The 24,451-nt window shown below is 48.6% G+C and overlaps 2 non-coding genes across 2 annotated transcripts; both read right to left on the reverse strand.

The window, feature by feature from the left end:
• Positions 1-7,680: 7,680 nt before the first annotated feature.
• Positions 7,681-7,752, reverse strand: TRNAE-CUC (transfer RNA glutamic acid (anticodon CUC)). Its single transcript has one exon. It is a non-coding gene; the product is annotated as a tRNA-Glu (tRNA).
• Positions 7,753-18,463: 10,711 nt separating this feature from the next.
• TRNAM-CAU (transfer RNA methionine (anticodon CAU)) lies at positions 18,464-18,536 on the reverse strand. Its single transcript has one exon. It is a non-coding gene; the product is annotated as a tRNA-Met (tRNA).
• Between the last annotated feature and the right edge of the window lie 5,915 nt (positions 18,537-24,451).

Below are 24,451 nucleotides of genomic sequence, written 5' to 3' on the forward strand. Positions count from 1 at the left end.
AGGACCAGACTCCTAGTGCTGGAGCCTGACCCAACTAACCAGTGGGTGCCTTTAAATATGAAGGGGGAAGCCACCAGTCAGGCTTAGGGGAGATTCTCCTGCCTCATATCCAGCTCCTCACAAGGAGGAGGGTGTTGGGCTTCCTACAAGAGATCTCTCCCTAGACCCTGCTCGGGGCAGCATCTCCGGTATCAGTCTGTGGCTAGTAGGTGTGTGATGGATCTGCTGGGAGAGAGGAGGGGTGTCTCTTCGCCCCCTCACCCTGGTGTTTCCTGGGTGCTCTGAGCGGGGTGGGGGTGGGACTCTGTTGGCTGCGGTCCACCCAGAGTTTCCGTTTGATTGTCTCCTCTCCCCCACGAATAGTGGGGCTGTGAGTGGGGCAGCAGGTCCTGAGTGTGGGGCTCTGGCTCTTTCAGGGGCCGGTGACCTTCGAGGAGGTGGCTGTGTATTTCACCAGGGAAGAGTGGGCTCTGCTGGACCCCGCTCAGAGAGCCCTCTACAGAGCCGTCATGCAGGAGACCTATGAGACTGTGACCTCGCTGGGTAAGGGTTCCTGTCCCCTCGGTTCTTGGAAGGGGAACTGAAGTGATGAGGTTCACGCCACCCCCACAATGCCACCTCTGCTCTGTCCTGTTCCAGCATCACCTCAGCATGCCAGTGACACACACACGACCAGAGACCCTCCCCTGCTGCTGAACGCTGTGGGAAGAGAGCACAGGAGCAGAATCGCACAGTGTCAAATCTCTCCTGTTTGCACCAGTAAAACGGGGGGTTAGGTCCAGCATAACGAGCCGAAGCTTCCTACCCCTGGCCTTCTCTCAAACCCTGAGCCTTTCCACCCAGACCAGAAAGTGCTTGGGGTGTAAGAAGCAGGCTGCTGGGGTCAGAGCGGCTGGTCCAGGGTTACTGATCACACAGACCTTGAATGCTGGCTGGGGGAATCCAGACAAGGGAGCTCCAGCAGCAGAACATTGAAACTCAGCCAGGATTACAGATGACACAACTCCTCACTGCTCCGGATTGCCCCATGCATGGGACAATGGCCTCGGTTTTTGGTGAAAATCCTTGAGACCTGGAGAGTTGCTCCCCCCATCCCCATGTGCAATAGCCACAATCTCTCTTCTCTAGACTTGTTTTTTTGAGTCCCTCATTCCTGAAGTCACATGACCCCGATTCTTATTTTTCACATTCTGCTTTTCTAGACTATTTAGAGTCTGTTGCTTGTGAATGATAGTTTCTAATTTCCCAGTGTTCTCCACAGCCAGGGATTTTCCTACTCCCTCCCATTGCACTGGACTCACTAGGTTCCCTGGTATTTAAGAACAGCCACACTGGGACAGACCAAAGGTCCATCTAGCCCAGTGTCCTGTCTTCCGACAGTGACCAGCACCGGGTGTCCCAGAGGGAATGAACAGAACAGGGAATCATGAAGTGGTTCATCTCCTGTCACCCATTCAGAGCTTTTGACAAACAGAAGTAAGGGACACCATCCCTGCCCATCCTGGCTAATAACCATTCATGGACCTGTCCTCAATAGATTTCTCATGGTGTTTTTTTTTTTTTTTTTTTGTAACCCTATTATAATCTTGGCCTTCACAACGTCCTCTGGCAAGGAGTTCCCCAGGTTGACTGTGCGTTGTGTGAAGAAATACTTCCTTTAGTTTCTTATAAACCTGCTGCCTATTAATTTGATTGGGTGATTCCTCGTCCTTGTGTTCTGAGAAGGAGTAAATCACACTTCCTTCTTTACTTTCTCCACAGCAGACATTCTTTTATAGACCTCTCTCATATCCCCCCTTTGTCTCTTTTCCAAGCTGAAAAGTTCCAGTCTTACATATCTCTCCTCATACAGAAGCTGTTTCATACTCCTAGTCTGTTTTTTTTTTGCCCTTTTCTGAACCTTTTCCAATTGCAATGTATCTTTTTTGAGATGGGCCAACCACGTCTGCACACAATATTCAAGATGTGGGCGTACCATGGATTTATATAGAGGCAAGTAATGTACTGTCTTATTATCTATCCCTTTCTTAATGATTCCCAACACCCTGTTCGCTTTTTGACTGCCTCTGCACCCTGAGTGGATGTTTTCAGAGAACTATCGACAATGACTCCAAGATCCCTCTCTTGAGTGGAAACAGCTAATGTAGACCCCATCATTTTATATGTATAGTTGGGATTATGTTTTCCAATGGGCTGCACTAGGTGCTATCCTGACATCTAGGACTGCTGAGATCCTGCATTCAGTGAGATCCCTGCCCTTCCTGTTCCGGTTCTTATAAAACAAGAAGAGCATCCAAATGTGTGTTTACCTTCATTCCCTCAGCGGTCCTCATGGGAATCCCTGATCGGTTCCAAAGTGTATTAAAACCTTTCTTAAAGGGTTACCTCCTGGTGGTTATCAGGTCCTCTGAGTTTGTAGCCCAGAAAGACCCCCCTCAGTCAGCTCAAACTCAGCTGTTTATCCCGCAAAAGTCTGTCGTCTTCAGTCTCCTGAATGAGGGGAAATCCGTCACTACCCCTTTCTGCATTGGGTAAAGCTTCAAAAGGTGGAGCTCTGCATAACCAGCCTTGACATCTGGCATTCATCACCCTGTAGTGATACCAGCTTGCACAGGAAACCCATCCCGCAGCCCTTCCTGGTATCATGTGGCGCATCTCGGCATTATAGTCTGTGAAGAATTCATGCTTTCAAGGGCTGGCTTAGATATACAGATAACAGTCATAATTAGGGCAAGAGTTTGCAGGCAATGAAAAGAGAGTAATTGACAAACGTGAGCAATATCTAATCCTTTAAAGCCTGAAAGTGCCTTGGGGGGAGGGGACAGGAGCCGGCTGTGTGGGGGCGGTAGGGCTCAGATACTGGGCATTGAGAGCCTAGAGCCAGCTGTGCGCTGGAGAGATGGGGCATGAACCAGCTGTGTGCAGGGCAGATGAGCAGGGGAGAGGTGCTGTGGACACGGCCGCGAGCAGCTGTGAGTGCCGTCCTCTCTGCAGCATGATGAGAGAGCCTGGCATCCCACTGCCGATCCCAGACTTGTATGAGGAGGGAAGAAATTGGCATCAAGTCTCAACTGCAGCCAGCCTGTGCCCTGGGGAGGAGACGGGTGTCTCCAGGGAGAAATCTGGGGGGTTGTGACCCTGCATGCCCCACCCACCCTCTGATCAGCAATTCCAGATATTAACGGTGATTCCAGAAACAAAGAGTAATTTTGGGAAAAATGCAGTCCTAGCGACAATTTCCAGAAAACACTGGCCCTGGTTGTAACATTAAATCCGATAGTCTCAAGATCTAGGCCTGTGTTGATCAGATCTGCCACTCTGCCTTCACGGAGTTCACTCTGCTGGTGGGTTCTACCCCTTCCCGCATTCTATGTCTGCCTTGTCTATTTAGATTGAAACTTCTTCAGGACACGGGCCATCAACGCTTCTCGGTTTGTACTGTGCCTAGCAAAATGAGGACCCACTGTTAGTTGGCCCTTAGGCAGTAAGGTAATGAATATGATTTATAATAATCATCTCCTGGCACTTTGAGCCAAGGAAGCCGGCCTTGGGACGTTACTACTTAAAAGTGAGCTGGGCTTAAAAGCATGGAATATTCTTTGTGACAAGTATCCCACAAATTCCACTGACCTCCCTTGTTTTCTTTGCCTTGAGCAGGGTTTCCAGTTTCCAGAACTGATGTGATCTCGCAGCTGGAACGAGGGGAGGAGTCGTGCGTCCCAGACCTTCATGGCTATAAGAAAAAAGTGCTCCCGAGAGCTGCCTGCATAGGTGAGGCATTGGTTAAACCAACCCCAAAACTGTCGGTGAATACAGGAAACATTTGGGATGCCCTACAAAGACCCTGTGAGCTCTCCAAGTTCAGGATTGTTCCCTGCAGATGTAGAATCGTTAGGCAGAGGTCACTCATGGCTTCCCACCTATCCTGACTGACAACTGGCAGCAGGTCCCTCCCCGATCTCGCTGTCCCCTGAGATTTCTTCTGAGATACGGACCCAGAACTGATCCCGTTTTTTCTCTCCTCTGGGGAAGGTTGAAGGGAAAATCAGCTCCTGATAGGTTTGATCTGTCCTGTACACATTTTGGTTCCTTCATCCCTTTTTCCATTCTTCTGACATTTCCTTTCTCTCTGGCGCAGGCAGGATGCCCTGAGTGTGGGAAACACTTCAAGCAGAGCTCACACCTTATTACACATCGGAAAATCCACACGGGTGAGAAACCTTACGGATGCCCTGAGTGTGGGAAACACTTCATTGACAGTTCATCCCTCCTCTCCCATCAGCGAATCCACACCGGTGAGGGACCCTACATATTCTCTGAGTGCGGAAAAAGCTTCAATCAGAGCTCTACCCTAATCACACATCAGAGAACGCACACAGGAGAGACCCCCTACATGTGCTCACACTGGGCTTGATGGACCATTGGTCTGACCCAGTCTATGACCTGTCGTGTGTTCTTATGTAAGCCCTCTGCGGCCTTGTCTACACGGGCAAGTTTCTGCACAGGAAAGCAGCTTTCTGCGGTGTAACTCCCGAGGTGTGCACGCAGATTTCGTGATGCATGATAAAAAGGGGCCATGACAGGGACACACTGCCGTGCGGGGTCAAAGTGAAGGAGCTGTGACACGCCTACCACAAGGTGCAGGAGGCAAACTGCTGCTCCATATTGGGGCCTAACTAACCCCAGCATCACGGCAAGAATCTACCTAGCAGCTGGAGAAAAAATATGAATGAGAGTCACAGACACCCCCACGTGGCCTGTCTCTTCCCCAATCTCAACACCTGGAAGATTGTCTGGAAGACTCAGAATTTGAACGGCGGAGATTGGTCCCAGGCTGAGAGGGAATTCAGTCTGTGTATTAAGAACTCAACATTGCCTGGAGCAACCAGTGAGTGAGAAAAGCTGTTTGATCCAATTTTTGCTTAGTATATTCAAATTAGAGTTTAGACTGGGAGTCTATTTTCGTTTGTTTTGTAACCACTTTTGACCTCTGTGACCAACACTTATACTCAGTTAAAATCTAACTTTCTGTAGTTAATAAACTTATTTTACTATTTTATACTTACTCCTGAGTTTGTCCAAAGTGCTTGGGAAAGTTGCTCACATGACAAAGGCTGGTGCATGTCCCCTTTATTTTTGATGAAGTGGCGAACTAATTAATGAGCTTACACTTTTCAAGAGAAGGCCGTGAGCTGTGTAAGATGGTACATTTCTGAGCTGCAAGGCTGAGAGCTGGGGAGATATGCTGGTGTCTCTGCATAACTGAGGAGTGGTTTATAGAGCATTCATGCAACTGAGTTGGGTGCTTTGCTGCATGTTGTTGGCCAAATGATCATAGAATCCTAGGATATCGGGGTTGGAAGGGACCTCAGGAGGTATCTAGTCCAACCCCCTGCCCAGAGGAGGACCAATCCCCAATTAAATCATCCCAGCCAGGGCTTTCTCAAGCCTGACCTGAAAAACTTCCAAGGAAGGCGATTCCACCACCTTCCTAGGTAACGCATTTCAGTGTTTCACCACCCTCCTAGTGAAAAAGTTTTTCCTAATTTCCAACCTAAACCTCCCCCACTGCAACTTGACCATTACTCCTTGTCCTGTCCTCTTCCACCGCTGAGAATAGTCTAGAACCAACAAGTTCTCCCTGCTTGTTTCCCAGGCTTCGTGCATTTATGTATAGGGACTTGAGGTAACCCGCTGATCGCCCCTCTTTCTCAGGATGAGGCAGGAGCCCTCCTCTCTCCTGCACTCCTGCTCGTGCTTCCTCCTGGTATCCCACTTCCCCACTTACCTCAGGGCTTTGGTCTCCTTCCCCTGGTGAACCTAGTTTAAAGCCCTCCTCACTAGGTTAGCCAGCCTGCTTGCAAAGATGCTCTTCCCTCTCTTCGTTAGGTGGAGCCTGTCTCTGCCTAGCACTTCTCCTTCTTGGAACACTATCCCATGGTCAAAGAATCCAAAGCCTTCTCTCCGACACCACCTGCGTAGCCATTCATTGATTTCCACGATTCGACAGTCCCTACCCCGGCCTTTTCTTTCCACGGGGAGGATGGACGAGAATACCACTTGCACCTCAAACTCCTTTATCCTTCTTCCCAGGGCCACAAAGTCCGCAGGGATCCGCTCAAGGTCATTCTTGGTAGTATCATTGGTGCCCACGTGGAGGAGCAGGAAGGGGTAGCGATCCGAGGGCTGGATGAGTCTCGGCAGTCTCTCCGTCACATCGCGAATCTTAGCTCCTTGCAAGCAGCAGACTTCTTGGTTTTCCCGGTTGGGATGGCAGATAGATGACTCAGTCCTCCTGAGCAGAGAGTCCCTGACCACCACCGCCCGCCGCCTCCTCTTGGGAGCGGTGGTCGTGGAACCCCCAACCCTAGCACAGTGCATCTCATGCCTTCCAATTGGCGCAGTCTCCTTCTGCTCCCTTCCCTCAGACGTATCCTCTGGTCCACTCTCCGCATTAGTACCTGTGGAGACAACATGAAAACGGTATCTGCCCTGTATCTGCCCTGCTGGTACCTGGACGCTCCCCATTCTTCTTCTGGAGGTCACATGATGCCAAATTTCTTCACCGTCCTCCTGTCCCCGATGTGCAGCCTGCTCTGAATCTGTTTTTCTATGATTCTCTGTGTGCTGTGTGGATTTGTGTGTGGGTCTGATTTTTGTTAATGCCTGCATGGGCCTGTGCAGTGTGTGATTTTCTCTTTCTCTCTCTGTGTTTCTCTCTCTCTGTTTGTATCTTCATGTGTAAATTCACTGGAATGTTTAAAAATATCCACAGCTTTGCTAATTTTCATCAGGAATTTTTCTCGGTCAACAAATTCTCACTTGTTCCCTACCGAAGTGTTCACTCTTGGATGGCATCAAATTAATCTATGAAATTCTGAACTGAAACCTCACCTGCTTTTCAGGGATTCTTCCTTAGACTCAGAGGATCAAGAGCTGGAAAATTCACCTAATTCAGTTTAAAGGCAAAGCTTCACTGAGAGTTGAAATTCCAAGCCCTTGTTTACAAAATGAGAAAAAGAGCCAGGGGAAGCACTTCCTTTTGGTTCACAGAATAAAGCGTTTGTCATTTAAGGGTTTGTTTCCCATATTTTAAAACCACAAGGGGTCTTCGTAAACACCCAGTCTGACCTCCTGTCTAGCACGGGCCCGAAACCTGCCACCGAAGAATTCCTTTTCAACTAGAACAGATCTGTTTAAAAAAAAAATAGATCCAATATTGATTTGAAAATTTCCAGGAATGGAGACTCCACCAGGACTCTGGGTAAGATTTTCAATGGTTAATTCCCTTCCCTGTCAGAAAGCACACCTTATTTCCAATCTGAATGTGTCTAGCTTCACTTCCAGCCATTGGCTCACATTATACATTTGTCTGTTAGATTGAAGAGCCTGTTCGTAAGTATTGTTCCCCATGTAGGTATTTAGGGAGTGAGATTGTCATCCCCTAAATCTTATCTGAGCTCTTTGTGACTAATTTGCACCTGTCTATTTGTGGACATCTAGATGCACAGTGGAAACATGACAAATTCTGCTCCTAGTCAGTGGGAAGCTTTGATTTTGATATGGTCTCCAAAGCCCTTGCCAACATCTCGTAGAAGATGGGGGAATAAGGGAAAAACCATCAATTTGTTAAAATTGCAAGAGAAGAATAAATTAAGGTGTTTTGCTGTAAAGTCACTTTTCCCTGACTGGGAATTGAACCCAGGTCGTGGCGGTGAGAGCGCCAAATCCTAACCACTAGACCACCAGGGGGAGGAGGATAATGCTGTTCTTCTCAGCTGTGCTACACTTTCTTAGGCTATTTTTTGTCCAATTTCTGAAGCTGCTTCTTTGTCCATTCCCTGAGCGGCTAAGAGCAGAGCGGGCAGCAACCCCTGTGCTCAGGGTCACAACCGGAGCCCAACCCAAGCCACTGAAACAAACTCAAATGCTGCGTCAGTTTCCTCCACTAGGATCACAGAGCAACACAAAGAAAACCCAGGAGGAACAATCCTCCTCTGCCTTCATTCACCCCATTGCAACCCTCTCAGCAGCCAACCTGGGCCTTCTTCTGGGAAGGACATTGAGTTGATAGGAACTTTGGCATAGAGAGCAAGGGAGGGAGTTTGCTCTCCCTCGGTGTGAGCTGATTGCATTCTGACTCCATGTAACAGGGCTCTAAGTTTTGCCATCTTCTGAATTCTGTGTCCTCAACAAGCAGCCAAAGTGCTGAACCCCCTGGACCCTTCTGCTGGGAGCATGGGGATTGCACAAGAGCTGCAAGCCCTTTTTACCTCTCCTTGTCCTACTCGGCTTCCCCAGACTTTCCCCACCAATGCTTTCATCAGACTCTGGAGGAATCTAAGTCCCTGCAGGTTTCCCTCACCCACCTCGTAAGGGAAACAGTGATTCCCTTCTCTGACACTCCTGGGGCCACATTTTCTTTGAGGAGCTTCTCCCCAGGGGGTCTGATGTCCTGCAAAAATACAAAATCACTTACCGTGGAATTCTCTCCCCAGAACATCTGAGACAATATTGACTTAAAGAATGAACTAACTGTGATCATCTGCCCTTCCTTCAGTTACTTTGGGTTCTGCTGTTGTTCACCATTTCTGAGTGGAGATTTTAAATCACGGCTATTTCCTCGTTAGCATGTCATGGGCTACTATCAGCAGGAGGAAAAATCACTTTTTGTAGTGGTAATCAGGGTGGCCCATTTCAAACAGTTCTCTGTGAGTTCAATCCTTGAGGGGGCCATTTAGGGATCTGGGGCAAAAATTGGGGATTGGTCCTGCCTTGAGCAGTGGATTGGACTAGATGACCTCCTGAGGTCCCTTCCAAATCTGTGATTCTGTGAAAGAGACATGTCAGAAGGCAGGGGACTTGACAAAGCCCTGGCTGGGATGATTCAGTTGGGGTTGGTCAAAATTCAGAGTAATCCCCACCTTCCGACCCTAAAGTTTCATGAAAGGAAAAAATAATGAGGAAGAAAGCTTGATAAATGACTTGGAGGGAATGAAAAGAAAAATAATCAGAAGCAAAACAAGACACTGTTTCTGCCCGAGGACCCGGAGGCCTTTCATGCCTGAGGCGAACGTGGTAATAACCTACACTGCAAAAACCAGTCGTGGCGAGCTTTTCGCCTCTTTAGTTGAGCTTTCTCAGTAGCCACTGCGTCAGCTATTTCAGCGTTTCTCTTTGAGGAACAGGAGCACAAAGAACACCAATGGCTTCTTTTTTACCTCAGATATCCGTCAGAAACGCTACGATAGCTCCTCCAGTTTCCCCTTCTCACCAGGAGACAAAACGCAGGAAGGCGCCAAACCAAGAAAGCTCACTTTGACTTCACTTTCCCATGGGCATTCCCCTGCCAGCTCCCTGGCACAGCAATACAAGACACAAGAAATGCAGGAAGATAAAGCTGAGTGAAGGAAACCTGCAGGTACTTGGATCCCTCCAGCGTCAGAGGAAACCATTTGTGGGGAAGGGTCCGGCTTACCGAGGAGGACAAAGAGACGAAACATGGACTCGCCGACGCTGTGCAAAACATCATGACACCAGAGCCCATGTGACGCGAGGGTTCGCACTTTGGCTGCTTCCTGCCTGCACAGAGTTGACAAACCGGGGGCAGCCAAAGCTGGGAAACCTGATTCTAGACACTGAGTCAGAATGCTACCTGCTCACGTCAAGTGGAAGCAAATCCCCTCCCTGGCTTTCTATGCCAAAATTATAATCAGCAGAGTGGTTTCCCTGGACAAGCCACTTGGTAGGCGGAAGAAGAAGCGGAGAAGGATGCAGTGGGGTAAATGAAAGCAGAGGAGGATTGTTCCTCTTTTGTGTTGCTCTTGGGATTCTGATGGAGGAACCTAAAGCATAATTTGAGCTTATTTCAATGCTTTTCCCTGAGCTCAGGTTATGAGCACAGGGGTACCTTCACTCTCTGTTCTTGTCCCCTCTGAAATGGGGAATGGACCATTTCCTAAACTGGAGAGAAAGTAGCCTTAGAAAGCATAGAGGGTAGTCAACTATTTTTTGTCAAGGTCCAAAATCTCAGTCAAGATATGATCAAGGTCCAGACTCCAGAGAAAATAATTTTAAAAAATCATAATAATAAGTAAATAAAAAGATTTCAGGGTCCACTAAAAATTTCTGGCTGTCTAGAGTTGGCCCGTGGTACACCTGTTGAGTACCCTTGGTCTACTGGTTAGGAGTCTCGTTGATGCTGCCTTGGTTCCATCCTCAGTCAGGGAAAGAAACTTCTCGACACAATTCTCCATTCAGTCTTCACTGCAAATTAAAAAAACCTCAGAACTTTCACTCCAATAGCTTATTATCTGGCCATTTTGTGCCCTGTCCCTTATAAACACAAAAAGGGGCCTTTTTAAATACCAAAGACTATGAGAATGGGGGAGAACTGGCTGACTCCAGCTGCCCATCTCTATTCACTTGTGTGCCGAATTGAATGAATCTCTTTGGATACACAGCAATCGTGAAGCATAAATCTGCTTCAGTGGATATACTGGAAGCGATATTGTCTAAATAACACCTGGCTTTTTTCAAAACCAGCAATCGTCACAAGAGGTCCCAGAATCGTCTGAGATTGCCTCTAGCTGACAAAGGGGCCCATTTTTCAGCTAGGAATTCAACTTCTTTGTTCCCTTTTCTCTGCTTTGAGTCTCTTTCCACTTGTCCCAGGTAGTGTGGCGAGCAAACGCGCAGGTGGGTGAGATAATATCTTTGACTGGGCCAGCTTCTGTTGGGGACAAAGACAAGCTTTTCTGGGACATGCATGGCTACAACTACATAGCAAATGCTCATAAGCCATGAATTAGTTCTTCTTTCACACTGGAAAGCATCACTTTTGGTATGACACCAAGAAATTATTTATTAGCCCGTATAACCGTTTCTTCTCCACATGTTGAGATTATCTTTCGCCTGTAATGCCATCACGTATTAAAATTCCAAATGGCCAATTAGCAAGCACCAAAATAAAGAACAGCCAATTATTAATCTGCCTCACCCCTAGCCCTGCCCAGGATCTCTGCATTGGTTTAGAAAATATTTTCACATAGATATTTGCAAATTGGGAAGTTTTAAACTGTGTCAGCTTCCGTCTAGAAAGAGAGAGTGGTAAGCTAAATTGTTCCAACACAGATTTCCCCATCTACGTGAGAGACAGAATTAGAAAGAAGTAAGGAAAGTGAATCCAAGGTAAATGATTCTGACCTTTCCTTTGAAATGTTCAGTGCAATAAATCAGTGAATATTCCCATAAGTAAACTCCTGTAAGTGACAAAAAAGAGGGCATGGGAAAAGGCTGTCAAATGTTAAATGTGTTAAACTTTAATTTATGAGCAAAATTGTGTGGCCATTAAATTACAACCCTAAAATATCGTCAAAGGAAAGAAAAAGGAACAAAAAGTGTGGGAAATACGAGTGTATTTCAGCAAAGGTCTTGGAATGGAGAAAGACCAAAAGTGATCAGTCGGGGGAAAAGGCACTGTTTCTGCCCAGTTTTAAACCAGGGATATTTTGCTTGTGAAGCAAACATGATAACCACCACGCTACACTACAATCCATTGCAGAAACGAATTGGGCCCAGCTTTGGATGTCCCCTTCTAAGGCTTTCTCAGCTGCCAGTGTATATCCGCTCCCTCAGTTCCCTTTTGAAGAACAGGACAACAAAGAACTTACTTTCCAAACTCAGACAGGCATCAGAAAAGGTGCAATGTGTCATCCAAATTGCCCTTCTCACAATGAGGCCAAAACGCAGGCAAATCTCATAAGCAAGAAACCTCACATCCACTCCACTTCTCCATAGACATTTCCCTGCCAGCTCCTCGGGAGCAACCAACGAGACAAGAAACCAAAAAACAGTAAAATCCAGAGCACGTTTCCCACCACAGGTTTCACTGACTGCGAAGGGTCATGTAGAAATGTTTTGCCTTTTCATACCTGAAGACTTGGTTATTCTCTCCTTCCCTGAACTGGAATGGAAAGCGAGGAGATAGGTGTGAGAACAAGCACTCCTATGCAAAGGAAATAAGGCACCCAGCATATAAGCCATCAGCAGGAGATTAAAACCTGGGCTACACTACACAGTTAGGCCTGCCGACAGTATTTTACGTTGTCCTAATTACCTCTCGGTGCACACTACAGCCTTGTCCCATCTATGTAAGTGCCCTGCTACATCCACATAGTAACTCCAGCTCCTCAAGAGGCACGGGGATTGCGTTGGGGTCGTTAGGACAACCCAGTGTCTGTGTAGACACTGCCTTACTCACAGGGGCTGCTGGCTGTCTTGCCAATGTCATGGCTTCCGGCTGGCTCCCTTCATGGCTGCCCTCCGCTCCCTGATCCCAGCGGGGCTGCACCTGCCTGGCTCCTCGCAGGGCTGCTGCACGAAAGCTCCCGGCTCCCAGCGCAGGGAGCCGAGAAGCCTGAGCACTTGGCCCCCACCCCCACTCCTGGCTGGGAGCAGGCAGGCAAGAAGCCCAGGTGGCCGGCTCCCACTCCAGGGAGGAGGTGGGGAGTCAAGAGCCCAGGGGGCAGCTGGGCTCCCAGTGGGCAGCTGCGCGGAGTGAAGAGCCCCGTTTCTCAGCCCCCCCACACTGCCCCTCTTCATTCGGTGGAAGCACTCCTGGTGAAGACACAATCCGCCGACAGAAGGAGGGCAGTGGGGACAAACTCAAATTAAGCTTCCGCTTCCTCCATCACGATCACAAGAGAAACTGAAAGAAAACTCAAGAGGAACAAGCCTCCTCTACTTTCATGCGCCCCCATCACAACCCTCCCTGCTTAGTTTTCTGCCTGCATTTCCTTTTGAAACTGCAATGGCTGCTCCAGAAAACGGTCATGTCTCTGAATTCACAGCAACATCCTGAGGATGATAAAAGTATGAAGGAATTCATGGTCCTTTATGACATAATAATAAATAATTAATAATAATTAATACATTATTATTTGTATTGCAAGATTAATCTTTCCCTTTTGCAGATTCAGCTCCACATTGATTCTTGTTGCTCTTTGCAATGTATCTATCTATCTAGGCAACAGTATTTGCTGTTGTTTCAGGTGGAGCACTCAGCATGTTACGCTTTTCTGACAATCTGTGTCTCGAAAATTCTAGCCAATATGCCTGGAACTTCCAAGAACCGTCAAATTATGAAGGAATTCCAGGTCCTTTTTTATATTACCATTTATCAGTCGTTATTATTTGTAGAGCAAAGATTAATCTTTCATTTTTTTAGATCCAGCTCTACGCTGATTCTTGTTGCTATTTGCCATGTATCTATAGCTATCTAGCTATAAAGGCAACCGGTTTTTGCTCTTGTTTCTTTGTATTTGTACACTGCAACTTTTCAGCCCAAGCCACAAGACCCTGATTAATGTGACACCAGCCAGCCATGGGTGATTCATTGCACTGTAGACATATCCCAACGTTATGTCTCCACAGCGATTAAAACACCCAGGGCACCTGTCTCAGAGCCCGGGGCAGCTGACTCAGGCTTCTGGGGCTGCAGCTGCAGGGCTATAAAATGACAGTGGAGACAGATGGGCTTGAGCTCAATCTCTGAGGTCCCATGAGGGGTGAGGGTTTCCAAACCCAGGCTTCAGCAGGAACACCAGTATCTGCACCCCACTTTAAAGCCCCACAGCTTGAGCTCCAGAAGCCCACATCAGGTGACCCAGGCCAGCCCTGCTGCCATCTTTATCCCGGGAGAGAGAGACTCTACGGGGACGTCTCCATTGCAGTGCCAGCCCAGGGGTGGCAGGCTGTGCTCAAAGCAGCACCCTGGAAGCCCCATAGTCACCACTCTCATAGAATTAAGGTACGATTTGTACAGAGTCGGCCTGGTGAGCTATCATTGTAAAAGTTGTGATCTGTTGAAGGCTAATACCTGGGTGGATGGTGTGCGCTAGGCTTGTCTGGGAAGTGGTGGAGTTTTGCTCTGGGTGCGTCACTGAAATATGTGATGAGGCTGGGAAATGGCCACCGCCAGCCTTTCCGGTGTGACGCTGGAGGAGCCAGACTCGCTGCTGGCCCAGTGAAGGTATCCACGCTCCCAAGGACTCTCCCAGGAACCGTGTACAATGCGGACGAGACAATGGACACTGCTTGACTCACATCAAGGCAGAGGAACTTCCTAAGAAGTTGGAAGAAATTATGAAAGAGGGGAAGAGACGTCATGACTTGGCCTCTCTCCCCCGCAATTCAACACCTTGCAACACATCTGGAGGACAAAGACTGAACTGAAATAATTCAGTGATCAGAAGAGAAGAATAATAATCCATTCAAATCAACGTCCCCAAACAGACTAGTATTGGTTTCTCAGGAGAAAACTTTCCATGTCGGGGATTTTGTTTTCCCACTCAGACCTTGCCAAGGGAAGCAGAGAGAAAATCTTTGACTTGCCTCCTTCAGAACGCTTGGCCTAGACACTCTAGCTGTGGGTCACTGTCGTGGCCTTGCTGAGAACAGGGGCATTTTAATAATTTGCAGAGGTCCCAGGGTGTTTGGGGGAGATTATGAGGCTATTACCTTTTGAGATAAAAGCTAAGAAATACAGAACGAGACAATTCTTTCATACATCTGGCCTTTAGACATATTTCATTTAAAGCAGGGGGTCTAACATGCTGTGAGAAAGTGGAAATGTTGGAAGCTCAAATAATTCCGTTTTTTCTAGGTCTTGTGCGTGTGTAAATGGCACAACATGTTAATTTATAAGCACATGGTTCTTAATTTCGTTAAATATATTGTGGTGTGTTAACTATATCAAGTGGGTTGTACAACACAATGACTTTTCCATGCGTTGCCCAAAACATATTTTTAGTATTATTTACATGCACCGAACTCCTTGAACATAAAGTTGTTTATTTCATTCCTGTGCAGTGTGTTGGTAGCTCAGTTAATTGAGTTTATTGTCACTCTGTGTGTGTGTGTGAGGTACAACACGATAATTTAGTGATGCTGAAAACGTTCCCTTCTCCCTCCGGAACTGCCTTGGAATCACCTTCCCTTTGTAGATTAATCTACTCCTGTCAAGGTTCCTCCCCCAGTCTGAACTCTAGGGTACAGATGTGGGGACCTGCATGAAAAAAACCTCCTAAGCTTATCTTTACCAGCTTAGGTCAAAACTTCCCCAAGGTACAGAATATTCCCCCCGTTGTCCTTGGACTGGCCGCTACCACCACCAAACTAATACTGGTTACTGGGGAAGAGCTGTTTGGATGCGTCTTTCCCCCCAAAATACTTCCCAAAACCCTGCACCCCACTTCCTGGACAAGGTTTGGTAAAAAGCCTCACCAATTTGCCTAGGTGACTACAGACCCAGACCCTTGGATCTTAAGAACAATGAACAATCCTCCCAACACTTGCACCCCCCGCTTTCGTGGGAAATGTTGGATAAAAAGCCTCACCAATTTGCATAGGTGACCACAGACCCAAACCCTTGGATCTGAGAACAATGAAAAAGCATTCAGTTTTTTACAAGAAGACTTTTAATAAAAAATAGAAGTAAATAGAAATAAAGAAATCCCCCCTGTAAAATCAGGATGGTAGATATCTTACAGGGTAATTAGATTCAAAAACATAGAGAACCCCTCTAGGCAAAACCTTAAGTTACAAAAAAGATACACAGACAGAAATAGTTATTCTATTCAGCACAATTCTTTTCTCAGCCATTTAAAGAAATCATAATCTAACACATACCTAGCTAGATTACTTACTAAAAGTTCTAAGGCTCCATTCCTGGTCTATCCCTGGCAGAAACCAGCATACAGACAGCCCCAGACCCTTTGTTTCTCTCCCTCCTCCCAGCTTTTGAAAGTATCTTGTCTCCTCATTGGTCATTTTGGTCAGGTGCCAGCAAGGTTACCTTTAGCTTCTTAACCCTTTCCAGGTGAGAGGAGCTTTCCCCTGGCCAGGAGGGATTTCAAAGGTGTTTACCCTTCCCTTTATATTTATGACAACTCCTGTGTCTGTATGAGGAAAATATGGTTTCTATGAAAAAAACTCATTGTTTATTTAAAAGGACTGACACCAAACGGCCACACTATGGGGATACAACACCATGAGTAAGAACAGGAGGACTTGTGGCACCTTAGAGATGAACAAATTTATTGGAGCATAAGCTTTCGTGAGCTACATCAGATGCATGCAGTGGAAAATACAGTGGGGAGACTCCTATACACAGAGAACATGAAACAATGGGGGTTACCCTACACACTGTAACGAGAGTGATCAGGTAAGGTGAGCTATTACCAGCAGGAGAGCCGGGTGGGGTGGGGGGAACCTTTTGTAGTGATCATTGGAATTAATTTGCAAACTGGATACAGTTAACTTAGGCTTGAATAAAGACTGGGAGTGGATGGGTCATTACACAAAGTAAAACTATTTCCCCATGTTTATTTCCCGCCCCCACTGCTCTCACATGTTCTTGTGAACTGCTGGCAATGGCCGACCTTGATTACCACTGGAAATCAGAGAAAAAAAGACGAGAGCAGAGTGGTTTCTAGACACCCACCCATCCATCTAACACAGACACACAGACTTTTCTAAGGCATTAACTTTTCCTTCTCCTTTATGATTCTTTAATGTCTCTGGAAATACCAATTCCTAGAGGCCCCTTTCACAGAGCAAACAACCACAGAGCAATGAGAAAGCTGGGGGCTGCCAGGTTGTTGAGGGCAAGTCTTGAAAGGGATGCCCAAACAATCCAGCTGGATCCCCGGCAACCAGATGTGGGGATTAGCTGCACAGCTGTGGCTGCTGCTCTGAGGGGAGCGGCATAAACTACCTGCCTGTGGATGCAGCCCACCAGCTGGTTCTCCTGGGGCAGATGGTGAGTGGTTGGGCAGGGATGCTGCACCGGCTGGGGTCTGAAATATGAACAGGGGTCTAAGGAACCTCAGCATCACAGTCATCAGGAGTCCAAGCTGCTTGGGGTGAGCTTGTGGGCAATGGCCCAACTGGATTGTTTGTGCATCCCTTTCGCCACGTCCCTTGTGATCCACCAGGGCTTGCAGCACCATGGAAGAGTACCCCTTGCGGTTTATGTAGTGGCCGCCCCGCTGTTCCGGGGCCGAGAGAGGGATATGCGTTATGTCTATCGCCCCGCCGCAGTCAGGGAACCCCAGTGCATTAAAGCCATCCACACTGGTCTGCACATTTCCCAAAGTCATGACCCTTGATAGCAGCTGATCAATGATTGTGTTGGCTATTTGGATCACAGCAGGCCCCACAGAAGATTTGCCCACTCTAAACCTATTCCCGACTGATCGCTAGATGTCGGGCGTTGCAAGCTTCCGCAGGGCTATGGCCACTCACTTCTGAACTGTGAGGGCGGCTCTCATTTTGGTGTCTTTGCACTTCAGGGCAGGAGACAGCAAGTCGCAAAGCTCCATGAAAGTGGCCCTTATGCATACAAAAGTTTCTCAGCCACTGGGAATCATCCCACACCTGCAACGCGATGAGGCCCCAGCAGTCTGTGCTTGTTTCTTGGGCCCAGAATCGGCGTGCCACGGCATGAACCTGGCCCAGCGCCACCATGATCTCCCAATTGCCACACGCCGTGCCATCTTTGTCCATGTCCTCATCAGTATAGTAATCGCACGGTCGTCGTTTCCTCGCCCCGTTTTGCAGGGACTGCACATACTGCTGGATAATGCGCAAGGTATTTACAATGCTTAAAACTGCAGCGGAGATCTGAGCGGGCTCCATGGCGCCTGCACGGGTAATCCTGGAAAACGGGCGCGAAATGTAGGAGAGCAGAGTGGCAGGGGAAGAGGTGCTGTTTGGTTCGTGGTAGCCGAAGAAAGGCGGGAAATGGTTGTCTTCCGTGGTTTTCACGGAGGCGGGAGCCCAGGACAGACAACCCGGAGAAGCTCAGAAGCGTGGCACCAGCGGGAGAGCAGAGATGGAGGCAGAAGAGTTCGATGAGGAAGAGAAAGAGCAGATAGTAGAGATTACATTGGAAGGGAAGAGGAAATGAGAGGCGGATTCATAGTTGCAGGAGAGCAAGCGGTGCACCGTCTGCTGAAAGCAGTATGGTGTCTGCATGCCAAAAAGGTGTGAAACGATTGTCCGCCATAGGTTCCTGATGACACTCACCAGAAACACCCGCAAGAATGTTTTTGCCCCATCGTGCACTGGGAGCGTTACCCAGAATTCCAGTGGGCGGCGGGAACTGTGGGATAGCGACCCACGGTGCACCCGCTCCGACGTTCGATGCTAGCCTCGGTACTGTGGACGCACTCTGCCGAATTCACGTGCTTTAGTGGGGACACCGAAGCCTGAATGTCTAAAATAGCTCCCGAAATTTTGAATCAAATAATTTTGAACTAATTTCATACTGTACACGTACCGTTAGAAAAGTCTTGTGTGTGTGTGTTAGATGGATGGGAGGGTGTCTAGAAACCACTCAGCTCTAGCCTTTTTTTCTCTGATTTACGTTAGAAAATCTAAAGCAGGGAGCAAGAAGAGTTGCCTTCTCTGAGGCTTGAACTCAGGACCTTCAGATTATGAGACTGATGCACTGCCTGCTGTGCTAAGAAGGCTTGGAAGAGCTTTAGGCTCGGTGCTTATAGAACCAGCTGAGCAGCGGGGAACAGCAGAGCAGCGGGGAACAGCTGAGCAGCAAACAGCAGGACTTTGCCTGGGAGTTCACCTGGAGTGAGCCCACTGAGGCTTAAACCCTAACGACTTCTCTGAGGAATTACTGCATCTCCGGAGGAAGCTCATAGTAGGAAGGTAATATGGATGGGGAGTGTTCAACTGTTGTGACCTGCACTGGATGTGCCATGTTTGTCTTTCTTACAGAGGACAGAAGCGACTTTGTCTGTACAAAGTGCAAGCTGGTCTCCATATTGGAAGAGAAGGTTCAAGGTCTGGAGCAACAGCTATCGACCCTGCGTTGCATAAGAGAAACTGAAGATTTCCTGGACAGACGTCAGGATATGCTTCTATGGGCACAAGGTTCTGAAGATTCAGAGCAGGCTGCGCAGCAGGGACAGGAGGACTGTGAAGAAATCTGCCAACATGTGACCTCCAGAAGAAGAAGGGGGAAAGTCCATGGACCAGCAAAGCGGACACAGCTAAGTAACCATTTTCATGTTCTCTCCACAGGTACCATTGCGGGGAGTGACCCAGATGATACGTCTGGGGGAAGGGAGCAGAAGGAGACTCCACCAGTTGAAAGGCATGAGATGCACTCTCCTAGGGTTGGGGGTTCCACGACCACCACTCCCAAGAGAAGGAGGTGGGCGGTGGTGGTCGGGGACTCTCTCCTCAGGAGGACTGAGTCATCTATCTGCCACCCTGACCGGGAAAACAGAGAAGTCTGCTGCTTGCCGGGGGCTAAGATTCGCAATGTGATGGAGAGACTACCGAGACTCATCAAGCCCTCGGACCGCTACCCCTTCCTGCTTTTCCACGTGGGCACCAATGATACTGCCAAGAATTACCTTGAGCGGATCACTGCAGACTACGTGGCTCTGGGAAGAAGGATAAAGGAGTTTGAGGTGCAAGTGGTGTTCTCGTCCATCCTCCCCGTGGAAGGAAAAGGCCGGGGTAGAGACCGTCAAATCGTGGAAGTCAAGGAATGGCTACACAGGTGGTGTCGGAGAGAAGGCTTTGGATTCTTCAACCATGGGATGGTGTTCCAAGTAGGAGGAATGCTAGGCAGAGACGGGCTCCACTTAACGAAGAGAGGGAAGAGCATCTTCATGAGCAGGCTGGCTAACCTAGTGAGGAGGGCTTTAAACTAGGTTCACCAGGGAAAGGAGACCAAAGCCCTGAGGTAAGTGGGGAAGCGGGATACCGGGAGGAAGCACGAGCTGGAGCGTGTGAGAGGGGAGGACTCCTGCCTCATACTGAGAACAAGGGGCGATCAGCGGGTTATCTCAAGTGCCTATATACAAATGCACAAAGCCTAGGACACAAGCAGGGAGAACTGGAGATCCTGGCCAAGTCAGGGAATTATGATGTGATTGGAATAACGGAGACTTGGTGGGATAACTCGCATGACTGGAGTGCTGTCATGGATGGATATAAACTGTTCAGGAAGGACAGGGAGGCCAGAAGAGGTGGGCGAGTTGCACTGTATGTAAGGGAGCAGTATGACTGCTCAGAGCTCAACAATGAAACTGTAGAAAAACCTGAGAGTCTCTGGATTAAGTTTAGAAGCCTGAGCAACAAGAGTGATGCAGTGGTGGGAGTCTCCTATAGATCACCAGACCAGGGGGATGAGGTGGATGAGGCTTTCTTCCGGCAACTCGCAGAAGCTACAAGATGGCACGCCCTGGTTCTCATGGGCGACTTCAATCATTCTGATATCTGCTGGGAGAGCAATACAGCGGTGCACAGACAATCCAGGAAGTTTTTGGAAACTGTAGGGGACAATTTCCTGGTGCAAGTGCTGGAGGAACCGACTAGGGGCAGAGCTCTTCTTGACCTGCTGCTCACAAACCGGGAAGAATTAGTAGGGGAAGCAAAAGTGGATGGAAACCTGGGAGGCAGTGACCATGAGATGGTCGAGTTCAGGATCCTGACACAAGGAGGAAAGGAAAGCAGCAGAATACGGACTCTGAACTTCAGAAAAGCAGACTTTGACTCCCTCAGGGAACTGATGGGAAAGATCCCCTGGGAGAATAACATGAGGGGGAAAGGAGTCCAGGAGAGCTGGCTGTATTTTAAAGAATCCTTATTGAGGTTACAGAGACAAACCATCCCGATGTGTAGAAAGAATAGTAAATATGGTAGGCGACCAGCTTGGCTTAACAGAGAAATCCTTGCTGATCTTAAACACAAAAAAAGAGGCTTACAAGAAGTGGAAGATTGGACAAATGACCACGGATGAGTATATAAATATTGCTCAGGCATGCAGAAGTGAAATCAGGAAGGCCAAATCACACCTGGAGTTGCAGCTAGCGAGCGAAGTTAAGAGTAACAAGAAGGGTTTCTTCAGGTATTTTGGCAATAAGAAGAAAGCCAAGGAAACTGTGGGCCCATTACTAAATGAGAGAGGCAACCTAGTGACAGAGGATGTGGAAAAAGCTAACATACTCAATGCTTTTTTTGCCTCTGTCTTCACGAACAAGGTCAGCTCCCAGACGACTGCACTGGGCAGCACAGCATTCGGAGGAGGTGGCAAGCCCTCTGTGAAGAAAGAAGTGGTTCGGGACTATTTAGAAAAAGTGGACGTGCACAAGTCCATGGGGCCAGATGAGCTGCATCCGAGAGTGCTAAAGGAATTGGCGGATGTGATTGCAGAGCCATTGGCTATTATCTTTGAAAACTCATGGCGATCGGGGGAAGTCCCGGAAGACTGGAAAAAGGCTAATGTAGTGCCCATCTTTCAAAAAGGGAAGGAGGAGGATCCTGGGAACTACAGGCCAGTCAGCCTCACCTCAGTCCCTGGAAAAATCATGGAGCATGTCCTCAAGAAATCAATTCTGAAGCACTTAGAGGAGAGGAAAGTGATCAGGAACAGTCAGCATGGATTCACCAAGGGCAAGTCATGCCTGACTAATCTAATTGCCTTCTATGACGAGATAACTGGCTCTGTGGATGAGGGGAAAGCAGTGGACATGTTGTTCCTTGACTTTAGCAAAGCTTTTGACACGGTCTCCCACAGTATTCTTGCCAGCAAGTTAAAGAAGTATGGTCTGGATGAATGCACTATAAAGTGGATAGAAAGCTGGCTAGATTGTCGGGCTCAACGGGTAGTGATCAATGGCTCCATGTCTAGTTGGCAGCCGGTATCTAGCGGAGTGCCCCAAGGGTCAGTCCTGGGGCCAGTTTTGTTCAATATCTTCATTAATGATCTGGAGGATGGTGTGGATTGCACTCTCAGCAAATTTGTGGATGACACTAAACTGGGAGGAGTGGTAGATATGCTGGAGGGTAGGGATAGGATACAGAAGGACCTAGACAAATTGGAGGATTGGGCCAAAAGAAATCTGAGGAGGTTCAACAAGGACAAGTGCAGAGTCCTGCACGTAGGATGGAAGAATCCAATGCACCGCTACAGACGAGGGACCGAATGGCTAGGCAGCAGTTCTGCAGAGAAGGACCTAGGGGTGACAGTGGACGAGAAGCTGGATATGAGTCAGCAGTGTGCCCTTGTTGCCAAGAAGGCCAATGGCAAGTTGCAGTGGGGGAGGTTTAGATTGGATATTAGGAAAAACTTTTTCACTAAGAGGGTGGTGAAACACTGGAATGCGTTACCTAGGGAGGTGGTAGAATCTCCTTCCTTAGAGGTTTTTAAGGTCAGGCTTGACAGAGCCCTGGCTGGGATGATTTAACTGGGAATTGGTTCTGCTTCGAGCAGGGGGTTGGACTAGATGACCTTCATGGGTCCCTTCCAACCCTGATATTCTATGATTCTATGATTTTGGGGTGTATAAGTAGGCGCATTGCCAGTAGATCAAGGGACGTGATCGTTCCCCTCTATTCGACATTGGTGAGGCCTCATCTGGAGTACTGTGTCCAGTTTTGGGCCCCACACTACAAGAAGGATGTGGAAAAATTGGAGAGAGTCCAGCGAAGGGCAACAAAAATGATTAGGGGACTGGAACACATGAGTTATGAGGAGAGGCTGAGGGAACTGGGATTGTTTAGTCTATGGAAGAGAAGAATGAAGGGGGATTTGATAGCTGCTTTTAACTACCTGAAAGGTGGATCCAAAGAGGATGGATCTAGACTATTTTCAGTGATAGCAGATGACAGGACAAGGAGTAATGGTCTCAAGTTGCAGTGGGGGAGATTTAGGTTGGATATTAGGAAAAACTTTTTCACTAGGAGGGTGGTGAAACACTGGAATGCGTTACCTAGGTAAGTGGTGGAATCCCCTTTCTTAGAAGTTTCTAAGGTCAGGCTTGACAAAGCCCTGGCTGGGATGATTTAGTTGGGGTTGGTCCTGCTCTGGGCAGGGCGTTGGTCTCGACACCTCCTGAGGGCCCTTCCAACCCTGATCTTCTATGATTCTATGACCCTCCTCCAGGAGTGACAGAGCCTGGCATGTGCTGGAAGAAGCGGGGAGCTCTGGTGCCCACAGACCTGTCCTGGCAGCTTTCTCAGCAGCAAAGAAATCAATTCTCCCTGCCCCTGAGCAACCCACCCACAGCTAATGGCAGCATTGGTGGGGGGTCCCAAGCTTTGCACCAACGTCCACATTTCAGACCTTCCTCTCATGGCACTTTCCATGTGAATTAGGACAAGCAAGCTGGGGAAAGCTCCATGGGGTAACAGAAACCAGGGCTGCAGGGAAGGCTTGAACTCACAACCCCAGCAATATTGCCCTTTGCACTAACCACTTGCACCCCTGCAGGGGCTTCTTGGACAGCGCTGGGAAGTCGGCCGTGATCGGTCTCTGTGGTTCACACCTTTGCCTGGCAATTGAAAGGCTGCCAGTTCAAACCTCACTCAAGGTGTGGCTTTCCAGCAATGAGACTCCAGTCCATTTTAATAGGAAGAAAATCTCCTCTATTCTGGTTTAGCCCCATTTGACTCCTTCTGCCCGTCTTCTTCCTCCCCCATCGGTCCCTTTCCTTCCCCATTGGGGCCATGCAGAGGGGAGCCCCAGGCAGTCTCGGTCACCGAGAGGCTGTATCCCATAAGGGGAGGGAGGGGTCGCTGAAAAGCATTGATAAGGCTGTATCCCATAAGGGTGGGGAGAGGTGTGCGTGGTTAGGGGGAGAAAGTCTGGAGAACTAACAGTGGGGCCCAGAGAGATTTCCCGACAGACTGGGGAGATCCCCTGCTGCCCACCATCACCCAGCTCTGGGAAGAACAACTTGGGATTGCTTGGGGAACCCACCTTTAAAAACACAAGTGTTCCATGCTAGTTACATTTTAATAAGACCAAAGCCTCCTCAAACCCAGTGTCACAATCACTGGGACGACTTCGTCCTGACATTTTACCGGCTGCAGCCACGAAGCGAGTCAAATTACGGCTCCCGTTCGGCGTCAAGGCCCACAGACGAACCCAGAGGCTTTTCGTTCCTCAGGTTCTGCCGTCATTTCATTGCTGGCCTGTTCCGAGATACATCGTTTTGCAAAGCAGCGTCAGGCCCTGAAACTGGGTGAGCCCAGAGCAGAGGCTGCCTTCATTTAACCTTCCAAAAACCAACCCGCCAAAACGTGGATTAGCACCCATGCTCCTCCAGCCGCAGGGGAGGCGCCTCATCTGGGCCCCTGGTGCCCATGCTCCAGCAACATAAGAGCACGGGGGCCTGGCTCCACCAAAGTCCGGGGCCCGTTGTCTCCCCCAGCCCCGCCTGCTGCCCCCGGGCAATTTAAAAGGGCCCGGGAACCATCACCGGCAGCACAAGGGGGCTAAGGCGGCTTCCTGCCCACCCTCACTCCGTGTAACCCTTCTGCCCGTCAGAGTTGGCAGCAACAAGGGCCGGGTTCAATATCTAGGGGATCCATTCCAATAACACAATGCAAACCGGCTCGAGCCCCCACCCAG

The sequence above is a fragment of the Lepidochelys kempii genome, unplaced genomic scaffold (genome assembly GCF_965140265.1).
Source record: "Lepidochelys kempii isolate rLepKem1 unplaced genomic scaffold, rLepKem1.hap2 scaffold_69, whole genome shotgun sequence".
NCBI classification, from domain to species: Eukaryota; Metazoa; Chordata; order Testudines; family Cheloniidae; genus Lepidochelys; species Lepidochelys kempii.